The sequence below is a fragment of the Silurus aristotelis genome, assembly GCF_946808225.1.
Source record: "Silurus aristotelis genome assembly, chromosome: 13".
NCBI lineage: Eukaryota > Metazoa > Chordata > Actinopteri > Siluriformes > Siluridae > Silurus > Silurus aristotelis.
The window spans coordinates 17,504,550-17,518,569 of record NC_139586.1 but is presented as its reverse complement, the minus strand read 5'-3'; the positions used below and the strand labels follow the sequence as shown (position 1 = coordinate 17,518,569).

The 14,020-nt window shown below is 38.4% G+C and overlaps 1 protein-coding gene across 6 annotated transcripts in view; it reads right to left on the bottom strand.

The window, feature by feature from the left end:
- tead1b (TEA domain family member 1b) overlaps window positions 1-8,071 on the bottom strand; it is a 68,701-nt gene extending 60,630 nt beyond the window's left edge. Inside the window, exons 1-2 of one of the 6 annotated variants that reach the window (XM_083558860.1) lie at window positions 6,034-8,071; window positions 5,447-5,568 (exon numbers count right to left, since the gene is read on the bottom strand). The gene's annotated coding sequence lies outside the window, so the exon portion shown is untranslated. The remainder of the gene's footprint in view (window positions 1-5,446; window positions 5,569-6,033) is intronic. The other 5 variants (XM_083558861.1, XM_083558859.1, XM_083558865.1 and 2 more) reach the window with 5 other exon arrangements.
- Window positions 8,072-14,020: the final 5,949 nt, after the last annotated feature.

Genomic DNA, 14,020 nt, shown 5'->3' with positions numbered 1-14,020 from the left:
AAACAAATCGAAAGTTGGAATTCTTTTTGAAAACCATGGATGCTGCTTCGTCAGAAGCAGAAAAGGACTATACATCCGGCTTGTTATAAAGGGTTTAGTTCAAAAGCCTCATCTCTGATGGTATGGGCTGCATTAGTGCCTATGGAATGGACAGCTTGCACATTTGGAAAGGCACCATAAATGCTAAAAGGTATATACACAGGTATTAGACAAACATATGCTACCATCCAGACAACGTCGTTTTCAGGAAAGCTTTTGAATGTTTCAGCAAGACAATGCTAAACCGCATACTGCGTCTATTACAACAGCATGGCTTTGTAGTAGAAGAGGCCGAGTGTTGAACTGGCCTGCCTGCAGTCCAGACCTTTCACCAACTGAATACATTTGGTGCATTATGAAACAAAGAAAACCCAGGACTGTTGAGCAGCTCGAATCCTCTAATAAACATGAATAGAGCACTATTCTTCTCCCAAAACTTTAGTAATTGGTCTCCTTAGTTCCCAAATGTATATGGCCTGTTAAAAGAAAAGGGGATGCTACAAAGTTAGCTTAACCTGGCCCTGGCCCAACTTTTTTGAGACCCGTTTTTTTTCCTAAAACTCTACATTTCCTGTTGAAACATTTGATTTGTTTTGTGTTCTTCTGTGAATAAAATATATGTGTACATTTTACATGGTGTCCCAACTTTTTTTTTTTAGGGTTATATAGGATCTTACATGAGACCTTTATACCAGGTGTAATAAAAGTCTGTGCTCTTCTGGAAAGAGTGAACAAATCTCTGTATGTTAAACACTTTTGATCAGTTCAGACCTTTATTTAGACCAGCTGCCCTCACTGCTGGGAAATGTGCTGATGAAAAAGGACAGAAATAGCATCACTCTTGCACATCCACCAAATAATATGAAATATATATTATGAAAGTCAGAATTGGGGAAAATCCTGTCTCATTCCGAGCAGCAATCTTGTCAAGGTTTAAAATCAGCATCTTCGTTTAATACTTTCCGTTCTTTTTTTTTTACCCGCCAATCTCACCGATTCTGCTCTGACCGCAGATACATTCTAATAGGAAGTGATGTGGATTGTGAATAAAGCAGACAGGACGTGGCTGTTTGTGTTGGGTTCCGTCCCAGCAGGGTTGAGCAGTTCACGTTGTCCTGTGACCGCAGGACGGGAGGAAAAGCGAGTTAGCTGCTTCTAAAAGCGGTGCGTACGCTTGTGTGTGGTTCATTCATACGTGTTGAGGTAAACCCTCAGCTCCTTGCACACAGCCATTATGAAATATATTTGTTGCTTGCTGCTCACTAAGTGGATAGAAATGATTTCAAATCAATAAAAGAAAAGAATAGACACAGATGAAAGAGCACCAAAAACAGCTCAACACGCTCATTTAGTTTTACATTCAGTTCGAATCGTCATAGGAGTTTTGCTCACTGAATTCATCAATCTGATTGGTCAGCTGTTGATTAATTTTCTCATACAGCAGTTTGGACAGTGGCACCATCAGTAATTCAAATAACGGGGTTTGCTGTTATAATGTTAATGCCTGCTTTGTAACATTATCGCTTTGGTAGTAAAAAACTATTTACATGGACCTTGAGAATTTAAGCCTGACAATAAGTAGACTTCAGCACTAACAATAAAACTATGACAATGAGAAACAAACGATCAAATATGGTTAACGTTTACAAAAGAAAACTATCAGTCGATATCAGTGCTTCAAGGTAAAGCTGTTTCTTTAAGGTTTCCATTGTGCACTTATCTTTTGCCATGCTCACTTAACAGGCTGCACTATTTTTTCTTATTTTTTTGCTGTCAGAGAGTGAAAGAGTGAGAGCGAAACAGAGAGAGAGAGAGAGAGAGAGAGAGAGAGAGAGAGAGAGGAAGGGAGAGGGGGGGATTATATTATAGCTGTTATGATGAATAAAATTTTAACTAACTTGTTTCATGGACCTTTCTATAATATTAAATGCAACTACAAACTAATAAAAGTATCACTTCTTACGTAATCTTGTTGTGAGTTGCTGATGTATAAAAGTAATAAACCCTTTAAGAAATAAAAAAAATTCAGTTTGGTAACAGTAAGTGTGCTTTGAATAGAGATGCATCACATTGCTTCGCTGATCATTTCCATAGAACAGAACAATCTGCTGAGTATTTTTCTAACAACTTATTTGGGTGGGTGATACGCCACTTCAAACCGTAGCTAATTATTTGATTTTGATTCAAGATAACTTACGGAACACAGTTTCCCTGGTGGATCCTAACAGTAAACATTCTCCACTGAAATAACTGTGTACTGGAATTTCTGTATGGCTAGACATACACTCAGTGTGATTTCTAACAAAATTCTGATTTTTTTTTTTAAGACATACATTATATATATATATACACACACACACTTATTATTATTATTATTAATAATATAATTAGTGCACATTTAACAACAGGTTCCTAAAATATGAATCCAATCTTGGATATGTATTAATCACACATTCAAATGATTTAAATACTGAAAAAAGAAGAAAAAAAGCTAATTCATGCCGAGCAACAAACAGCTGGCAACTGAAATATGAGGCATATTAAAATGCCATTGATAAGTTAAGTAAGTAGATATCTTATCTGAAGCATACAAGAGCCATATGGTGCCACGGCCAGTGCCGCCTGTTGCTGGCATAACAATGGCCTGGTGTAGACAGTAAGCGCCAGCCTCAGCTTTGACAAATGGCCGTTAGCCTGCGTCCTGGAAGCACTAAGAGTAACGTTCATATTTGCATTTTTTCCCCCCTTACAGGTGCAGAAGGCGACTAAACCAGATGTCAACTTGAGCACGGCACTATTTGCCTTCAGCAGCTCAACAGCTTACTGTGCGAGCGCACACGCACACACACACTCCTCCCTGGCTCAGCAACAGGAAAGACAATAGGGTCTCTCTGTGTTGCGTCCATTCCCCCACAATGCTCCATTCCCAGAGGTAACCCAATCCACTATGTCAGAGCAATGCACCTATTCTCTTCCCATTTCACAACTGAAAGACTGCATTCTTTTTCTCTCCCGCCATGGTCACAAGCACCACTCAGACAGAAAATATAGAAATGATGGAAGTTTTCACTGCCGATTCAGATTTATTATTAAAGTCAGAAATTCTCGGTTTCTCAGTTATTCGCTCTAAAGGATGTAATCAAATCCTTTGCTTACATTTAAGAAGCAGCCTCTTTTCCCCACAGACACATCACATCTTTGACAGCTTTAAAACAGTCACACACAATTCTAAAGCTGTAGTCTATGTCTATGGAAGATGTAATGCATATCCTAATATTACTTTACATTGTATTGATGCCTAATTACTATCAATCAAGCAATAAATACAAAATATTAAGACACAACCAGTACGCAAACAAATATATAAAATAAAAAAAAAATAAAAAAAAAAAACACAGTAGCACTTTGTTTTTCTTTTACTTTACACGCCTGCTTTGGGGTTTATGAGGTCAGCATTTTTATTGAACTTGAAAGCAAAGGGATGCTATACTATTAAATATGCACGGAAGAAAATAAAACGGTATTCAACTCTATCCATCTTTGTCGCTTTGGTGATCTAAGAATAAATCTCTTGCACATTCAGTGGCATTCTTGAATAAAGTGTACCTTCAAAATGTTCATCTAAAAGAAACTTGCAAAACAAAAAAGTAAAATAAAAAATGTAAAAAAGATGTACTCTGGATGAAACAGTTAAGTGTCTGGTGAGTGTACCATTACACCCATATACTTTACATGTATGAGGACATTTTGGGTATAAACATGTCAAATCTGTACATACACATGCCATCGGCTTATAAGTGTCACAGCATGTTCGGATAATGACGGCGTCTCTTGCGCACGCCTTCAAAACCTGCGAGCTTAAAGTCCACAGCTCGCATGTTCAACAGGTCTTCACGTAGAGCTGTGAAACCATTTGGTATTCTCCTGTTCGATCCATTCTCAAAGAGCAGATTTGCTTTCCAAGATAAGGTCACGTCAGCGGTCAAGTCTCAATCTGTTTACTGTAGTCGATAATGACGGCCCAGTTACAGGGACAAACAACACATTGTCTCTTGCTGGACTTACTTTCTTTTTTTTTTTTTAAATGAAGGCCACAGTGAAATATAAGGCAATAATTAACTGTGAGAACGGAGGCTTAGTCCCAAATCGCACAATAGTGGAACTTGTTTTCGGAGAGCTGAGTGAGTGGGACAGTAAAGCAAGTCCTCTCTGCTGAGTGTTTCCTTCGAGAGCGCAATTTCGAAATGAAGTATTACAGCAAAAAATACTATTATATTTATAATAGTATTACTATTACTTACTTTTGAAATCCTTTCTGAGTCAGCAGGAGCAATAAAGTTCAATTAAATTGTTTAGCCATTTTTTTTCCTTCTTCTAATGAATCACTAAGTGAGATTACTTAACACTTTATAGTCAAAAAGAGTTCATTCAGCTTAAAAAAACAAAACTATTTATAAAATATACATTTGATTTATAACTGGACAGGAGAGGACAGGGCAAAACTAAGCATTAGCTTAGCGAAAACAAGGGGGGAAAAAACTCGAGCAAAGCTTGGATCTCCTCTACGGGCCTTCTCTGTTCATCTCCTAATGCTAAGTATCTACTTCTTTTCCTAATTTGGTTAAACAAAACGTAAAAACTTCTACTTATTTCACGAATTGTACCCAGGAAGTACATCAGCTTCGTGTGGGAAACACTCGTCCTCTTGTTTTGTAGGAGAAACTCTAGAAGGAGTGACACTTTTTGGGGACTGAATGTTAGCTACAGTGCTACACTGTAACCCAGCGCCAGCGGCTCACCGCGCAATGTGGATCATTTCTCTTTATTTCTCTTTCTCCAGATACAATGTAAACCTCACTGCGTCTCCTGGCAATAGCGTGCGGTTTCGCTTAGACATGGAGGAAAAAACAAAGATAATAAAACACCCCCATAAGATGGTCTTTCGACATTAGTGCACAGAGGAGAGAAGAAGGCGGGCAATTCCCAACAAAGGAAATGACAAGCCGAAGGCTGAGCGCTTATTCCTGACTGTCAATAAAGCGCTCCTGATTTATTACGAGTTAATATAATAAAGCGAGAGAAATCTATCCTGTGCAGGAGTTCACCAAAACCCTGTACTTCCTGTCCTCAAACGCAACAGATTGGCAAGTTGAACAAAAAAAATAAATAAAAGAGCGCTCCCGGGAAGTTTGAAGCAGGAAAAGAGCGGATTGTTGATAGATAGATAAATAAATAAAGACACGGCTCCATTGGAAGTGGATCATGTTTGCGACCTGTTTTTATATAAACACCGAATCCACGCGCACGGAGTGCAAACAGTGCGTATGGTGGATGTCCTCTGGTGGATGGAGAGGAGGGTGTAAAAAAAAAGAGGAGGAAAAAAAAAGGAAACGTGAGAGCTACTTACGGTGAGGGTTTTCAAAGAAGCAGAAGGCGAAGAAAAAAAAACAACGCGAAAGCAACAAGTCTCTGGCCGGCGCTGTGGTTTCGCCCCGCTCCGAGGAGATCTGCAACTTCCGGCAGGACGAACTGTGGGAGAGAAAACAGCAACATTTTGGATCCGTCATCCTGTCCGGGGGAAAAACCTGTCCAAATCATTTACCGTCCAAACGTTTCCGGTAACACGGGGAACGCTTTGCTTGGGTTGAGGTTTTTTTTTTTTTACGGAGCGAACCGAGCTTAAGAGGAGCGCGCAGCAATGGCGCGGCTTGTTACGGCAAAAAAATGCGAAAAATGCCAAAGATTTTGGGTGCCATGTCAGACAGCCCTGACTCAGTGCCTTTACAAAGTGAAAGCACCCTGTTGCAGCGGCGGCTTCGAGAAAACCTTGGATGAGCGAACTCAATCCGGCTGAAAACACTTCCACACAGTCCTCTCTGGCTCATATACGTGGCTCGGGGTTTTAATTTTCTCCCTAAATCTGCGCTCCATTTTTTTTTCAATGGACGACGCACAAGTTTGCACATTGACCCGTTTATTAGCGTTAAAACTTACCTTAACGTCCGTCACCGATATAATTTTTTTTACTGCTCCGCCCCTTTGCTTTGGATAGTTTTGGGATAATTTTTTTTTTCCTCCTAAATGTGTGAGAATTTATTTTGCAAAGTGCGTAAAGTTATTGTGGCGCGTCAGGGCCGGGCGGGAATGCGCGGGAGCGCGGATCGCCGACACACCGAGAGATGCGAAGAATGCGCGGAATGAGAGCAGGAATGAAATGAACGCGAGGCGTCGGGTTCGCGCGAGAGGGCGGAGCCGCCGGGTGGCGTCATCCACCCCAGAGGCCGGCGAGAGGGGGCGTGGCCACGCGGCCGTGGGGATGACTTCACGGGACAACGTCGCCCGGATTGTCCAATAGGAACGCGCCGGAGGCGGAGCTGCCCGGGTTCAAACATGAACGCAGGTTACGTCGCGGTTTCAGTCCGTCTGTCTGGAGAGAACGCGAGAAATGATTTTCAGCCGCGTGACAAGTTCAGTTCAATTTATTTTAATAGACATTGGTCCAAATCAGCTTCAAAATCATAAATAGGTTTTTATTCATTTTAAATTTGAATTTACACGAGCGCCTATAAGTTTATCCATAATGAAGGCGCACGACCAGTGAGTAACTTTATCAACCTAATGTTTAAAACAATGTTTAGTTTTATAAGAAACGCTGGTGCTAGTATTTGTTCAGTAAATACACAGGCTATGCACTGTCAGGGCATTTCTCATTATAAGGTCAATATGTGTCAATACATATAATTATAAGCCTATCCCTATGATCTGGCAATATCCAAGTTACTTGAAGATTACTTGAGCTTGATTTGGATGAATAATATTATATGTTATATTATAATTATAATATTATATATAAATATTCTCTTTTTTTTTTATAATCATTCATGCATAAAAATAACATGTATATTTGATTGTATCCTAAAGGGACAGCACTTTGCTTTAGGTGCATTTTAAATTATTAAAAAGTATTTCATGTATATTTGCTATGTATTTAAAATGTAAAAGTAACTTAAAAGAGAAAATGTTTACGTATAATCGCACTATCGTGTGTCACCGACACAAGAATTGGGTTCTCTTTTGAGTCTGATTTTTTTTAAGGTTTGTCTTGTCACCTCAGGCCATTTTTCCTTGCAATGTTTGCCTCTGGCTTGTTCATTAGGAGTAAATTACAATTCTATATTCAGATTTCTTTAAAGCTGCTTTGTGACAATGTCCATTGATGAAAGTGGTTGCAAATGTATTGAAATTTTATTAATAGTAATAATAATTATTATTATCATCAGAATGCATTGGGTTTACCTAAAGCAATGCCCTCTGACAGACTTATGTCCCATCCAGAACATGTTTCCATTTTATTCATAATTTTATGACATTGGGGAGATGCAATTATCTACATACAGCTATTTACAATTATCTAATAATACAACTGAACATTTGAGTATTAATGGTCAAGGGCCCAGAGCAGCAGCTTGGTGGTCCTGGGATTTGAACTCATGATCTTTTGATCAAAAGTGCAAAATCATAACCACTGAGCAACCACTTTATGCTCAGGGTTTCCCATGGTCTACCACAACTCTGTGCTGGATGAAGCAGTTACTGAAGGTAAGTAAGAGAGTGGGAGTGAAGTTAAAGCAAAGTGGTCTTTTATCATTTTGTATTAACGGCAGAATCCCATGCACACTTTTACAATTCCAATAAAAATAGCATTCACAGTTCTTTTTGAAATTTGGTTGAGGAAGTGGTCTTGTGTAATAACCCTTGCAAAAGTTCCTGAGATGCTTTCTTAAGGGTTTTATATATTGCAAAATGTTTTTTTTTTTTTTTTTATAAGAGTGTACTTTTCAAATTTACTAAGTGTTGTGTATCACCTGATTGTGTTTATTATTCCTAATGTCGATTTCTCATATGCAAGAAATGTAAAAATCCCAGCATAGTTCTGCCCAGGCATGTGATCTTCCTCCTAATTCTACTCTGACAGCATATTTAAACTGTAATCATTACACCAGTTTGGAAGTATGAGAGAAAAATGAAGTAGGACAAAAAGGATTGCGAGTAAGGGTTATGTGTGAAAAAGATTTATCATCATCATCACCATCATCATTACAATCATCTCATTGCAAATAAATAGCTAATGAACATGTTTAAGCATTGTTCTGCATCATTCTATATGTGTATTTGCTCTTGTTTTCACCATCATTCTGGAGTATTGACAATCAGGCTACTTTCCAGTGTTCTTTTATCTAATCTCTTGCTCTCGTCTCATAGGTGGTGTCTGTTCTTTCAGCACTTTAACTATTACGCATCAAAAGAGTGAGGTTTATCTATGCAAATGCCTGAGTCCTAGAGGAGCCAGTCAAATATCCACCCCCTCCCCTCCCCTCCACCCCAACCAGGAGACGGGAAACTAAACACCTGCGTACAGTCACAGCTCTGATTCATTCACCGTTACAGGTCATCTGCCAAACGCTTTCATGCGCTCCTTGTTAAACATTAGCTTGCCGTATCCAGGAAGCTCCTGCGCAGGATCCCTGCATAATAGTGGACGGTAAAACTGCTTCATAGCCTTACACGGCAGCTTGATTTCATGGCCTCTCTCAGGTGGCAGATTGGATCAGGGTCAAATGAAAATCGGAGAGTGGTCAGGGAACTCAGGTGGAAATGCGGTTTTGTGAGAAGCGAAGCCATAAGAAATGGTTGCTGTTAAGTACGGCATAGATCTCTGCGCTGTCATTTTTGCCCTTCAAGCAGGCAACATTTACGAGGGTGCCTTTGTTTTCAGAGAGCCACAGCATATTCAAAGTCTTCCTTCAAATAATAAAACTAAAGCGACTCAACATGTAGATTAAGCGTTGGCCTTGTGCAGCTAACAGATTGGACATAAGCACAAGGGCCTAAGCCTGTGTAATCTTTACAGATTACAGTTTTCATGACAGAAGCTCATTTGAGAAAGCAATAAGCTCTCAACATTCAACTATCATTCTGCACCCTGATTCAATCAATTTTATATAACATACACCTAGCCAATATATTTCACTATCTCCAGATATGCCCTGGGCTTTTCCAACTGTGATATATTACATGTAAGTCAACGAAAGCAATATCCCCTTGTAGGTCATTTAGTTTACATTACACAAAATGTCATTTGTATGCACAGTAGTCAAAACCAGGACTTGATTTAAAGGGAATACAGGGGTATGTTCCATTCCTGTTCTTTTGTATACATTTTTTTTTCTTTTTTTTTTTTTTTTAATGACTTGAAAATTATATAATGCTCAAAAATGCCCAATATTCATTCATGATTGTTTTTTTTTCTTTTTCTTTTGGTTCTCTTTTTTTAAGCAAGTAAGTAACACATTTAATTAGTAGATTTTAATGCAATATTAAATGGACCTATCTTTTTAATCAGCAAGTCATATTTGAAGAAAATATATTTTTCCACAAGCTATAATGACTTTATAGACAGATTTTTAATACATTTACACATTATAAAATTGTGGCATGTGTGACAGGGAAAGAAAAAGTAAACATAAAACAGAAGACATAAGAAAGAAAAAAATAAGATCGAATCAGAGCTGTTTACTTCACATTCTGATGTGTTTAATCTTATGTCCCCCCCCTCCACACACACACACACACACACACACACACACACACACACACACACACAAACAGCTAATACTAGGATCACCTGGCTTAGCGCCGGGTGTGGCCTTGACACAAAGCAGTTAATGCAGGGCCGAAACCTGAGAGGGTCGTGTGTTAAAGATGTGTTGGGACCTTTTTAAAAAGGTGTGTTTGGGGTGGGAACCTTTAAAGTGAAGTGTGTGTGGGGGTGATCTCCACTTTCAGCAGGTGTGAAGACAGTGATAGAGTTTGAAAATGGATCTCGCACCTTTTGGGTTTTCGTAAGATTGTAAATGTAATTAGACATATTAAATAGAGATACATTATAATATGTGTGTTTTGATGTATCGTTTAGTTGTTTTACAAAGGGAACTGGTAAATAAGATTGTAGAGAACATCAGTAAATAGAAATACTACTTTTACAAATATGTATATCATGTTCTATTTTTGTATTTCCCAAAGAGCCTGTAAACACTCTCACTTTCTGCTGAGGGTCTTTTCCATGTCTATTATCAGCAGTGCAATCTGATTTGGACAGATACAGCCCTAAAGGCCTTGTGTGTGCGTGTGTGCGTGTGTGTGTGTGCGTGTGTGTGTGTGTGTGTTTATGTTTCGAAGACTGGAGCATGTCGCTCTCTTTGCTGCAGGGGGCAGAGGCAGAGCAGCGAGTTGGGGGCTGGGGTAGGTGGCTTGGCCTGCTTTAGTTCATTTTGCCATCGCCTTGTGACCTCGGCTAATCAGGAGGCCCCTTGCGAGGCCAGGTGCAGATCAGGCCAGCCTGCTCACACAGCCAGCACTGATTGGCTTTAGCAAGAGATAAGGGTTGAGTCCGCCAGATTCAGCACTCGCTTGCTGATAAAAACACAGAGCTTCATTTCAGAGTGATGAGCGAGACGGAGGGGGGAGTGTTTAACTCGCCCAGAACCAAATCACCACAGGGGTTCTTTCATCAGATTTATTTTCCTTTTATGTGGCTCTGTAATCAGAAATGTCATGCCCATTGACTTTAGAATGGCACGTGCCAGCCCAAGATTTTATGCAAATGATAAAGAGCTTTTATTAATGGTGATAGTTTTATTGGAGACTCTTTATCTAGCTTCATAAAAAAAATTCTGTTTGGTTAGACAAATCAGTGTTTAAGGAAGGGAGCTAGTCTAGTATACGTTCTTACAGATAACGCTGTAAGAAATTATTGGTACCGGAATAAAAAGATAAATTATTTCTCACCACATGAATTCACTTGCCACTTTGTTCAAGTCAAGGTCATGGTGGATTCTCGAACCACCAACCTTCCGTTCAGTAACCCAGAGCCTTAAAAACGAGCACTTTACCATCAGTCCATCCAAAAACTGCCCCTGACTGTATCCATGTGACTTAACTTGCTACAAAAGTATTGATATTCCTAGTTTTAATTGAAACAAATATATCTAATATATAAATGGATGATATAAATGTTGTTAATTGAATACTATAATAATTGAAAAAGCTTTTTGCTCCAGCAAAGATGACAAGAGGTGGAGTAATTATATATTTTGTATATAGTTACTATATTTGAGTATTATTTTGCCATATTTTTACTTTTACATTGCTATTAGTGAAACTGAATATTTAATAACTGAATAACATGCTGGGATACCTGGAGCCTTTCCCAGTGAACTAGGGGCACAAGGCAGCCACTACTGCATGTTTTCAAAGGAGACCCAAGGACATGGAGGAAACCCCTAAAGCATGGGCTGAACACTTGTCAACCACTAAGCCACCATGCCCCAAACCCCCCCCCCCCCACCACCACCACCACCACCCCTATAAACTTAATTCTTATTTCTAACTTAATTATATTTCCAACTTAAAAAAGCCTTTTCTCTTTAGACTTTTATTTAGCCTATTAATGTACTCATAATAAACCCTTGCTCACATCCCACCAATGACTGTACTTTATACATCATTCAAATAAGCCCAATTCAACATCCAATCATTTGTTTTAGCATCTAATCTAAAAGGTATTAAACTCGTGTGAAATGGTGGCATTTCAGTTGCCACCCTTGATGGCATTGAAAAACCATGCTGAGGCCAGTTTTGATAATTTAATATTAAATGGCTCTATTTAAGCTTGCCTGGTTAGACTAACACAATTTTTATAATATTATTTAACATAATTAGATGCCAAGCCAAACTGTAGTTAATAAATCTAGCAAGTATGTACATTCTATTTTACTCTGGATTAAATGTTTGGCAAATTTCTAATTAGTAGACATGGAGAGATTGAGTGAGGTATTCAGACACAAGTTTTTTAGTTTTTTTTTATCATTTGGGTTGCTGTAAAATTCTGAAACAATATTTTGTCAATGCTTTTACCTACAGTATGTACAATTCTTAGGTACTTAACGAATTGCCATTACTGTTAAATTGTGTCAGCTGAAAATTCTGCCATTTTTAGATCTTTTCATACATTTTGTTTGCATGATGCCGGTCTGTAATAAAAATTATTTTGACAGTACCCTTCAACGCGCTCACTTTGATGTCAGGAGGCCATAACATTTTTAAAAACACACTCTTGTGTATTTAATGTTTTGATAAAGAAGCATGAGAATATACAGCGCCCTCTTGTGGACAGCTCTAGACAATTTCTAAGTATGCTTTTTGGATGCAAGTGAACTTTGTGAACCTTAGGGGCCACCAAAAACTATGCAACATACCTCGCAGCCTCAACGTGCTTTTCATTCCAATTAACAGGATAATAGAGCTAGCTAAAAAGATGTCTCATTAATAATTTGCCAGGAATGTGTTTGGCGTTGAAAAGTAAAGGGCCAGACTTAATCTGCATAAGAGGAAGCCGGGTATTCACGCTGTTACCTTAAACAAAAAATTCATTAAGGAAAAATGTTGATTAGATGACATTGTTGATGTTCCTCTCTCGCAGATGCTTTAATCACATTCTTCTGTTCGGCGTCTGAAAGATAAAAGGCTTACAACTGGCACCAATACGCTATAGCAATACTGTTAACAAAATTTAATTAAAACTGATTAGAATATTCGGGCTACATGCCTGTGATGTTGGGTTTATTTGATTTTAGGGAAATGCAAGAAGCCTCTGTCTTACTTTTTAATTTTTTTCCTTTTCACTAAGCCATAAATGATTACATTTGAAAGCAAATAGCATGCTGACCTGACAGTGTGAACACAAAATGCAAGGCTTTTTCTTTACAAATGCAAAATTATCTTAGAAATCAGCCTAGAACTAGGATATTGAAACTACCCATTGCTGCACTTTACCCAAAACCCTGGAAGAACAGTAGTCTCCAGGCAACAGACGAGGGTTTTGATGTCCAAATGTTTGTGCATTAAATGTTTCTTTAACTCAATTCTGTAATGCGGTGTTTGAAGATATGGATCTCTGATGGCTTTGATGGTCGTCCTGGCACACACAGGCATGTGGTCGGAACAATCCCACACTCCGGACCAGCTATAAATAAAGTCATAAACATATACCAGTCTGATTCTGTTATTGTCCCACTGAAAAAGGAGGGACGGGTCAGATCAAGACGTGCTTGTGTCTAACGGCTGTGTGTGCTTCAGAGTACAGAGGTTATGAGAGGGAAGAGTGCATGCAGGCTGAAAGCCTCAAACCACATTAGAGTGGTATATTACATGTATTAGGAATGACATATATTTACTTGCCTTCATGTCAAGACCATCAAATTATAAGGTTATAAATCTTGTTTTAAAAAATACAATTACATATATGGCTTATGTGTATCTAAATATATTAGAAGGTTTACACAAAGAAACAAATCATACTCCTAATGTATAAAAAAAATGCAGTGGAAAAATTCCACATTACGAGAAATAAAACACAATGTGGTTTACCATTACCACCCCAATAACAAGAGGTTGTACATCCTAATTTGTTTAATTTCTTTTATAACACAACATTTTACCAAAGGTTCAATATTTTAAAGCAGAACATCCACAAGACATTACAGTTGCTAAAATAAGAAGTCTCCACAGTAGTCTCTTGTCTTTCTCGCTTTTAGATAAATTTTTAATAAATGTCTCTTAAAAGAAAATTTGAATATACAGTATGGTCTAAAGTTTTTTGACAACCCTGACCACAATGATTTAATCTTCTGTTGCTGTTATAAAAAAAAAAAAAAAAAGTTGTTGGGAAGGTTTTCTATAACATTTTGAAGCATGGAGGTGGGGATTTGAGCTCATTCATTTACAAGAGCATTAGTGAAGGTGGTAGTTTAGTGGTTAAGACATTGGATTTTAGCTCTGATGGTCTTGAGTTCAGCCACACCAAGCTGCTATTGCTGGGCCCCTAAACCCCATAGCTGCTCAGTTGTATAAATGAGATTGA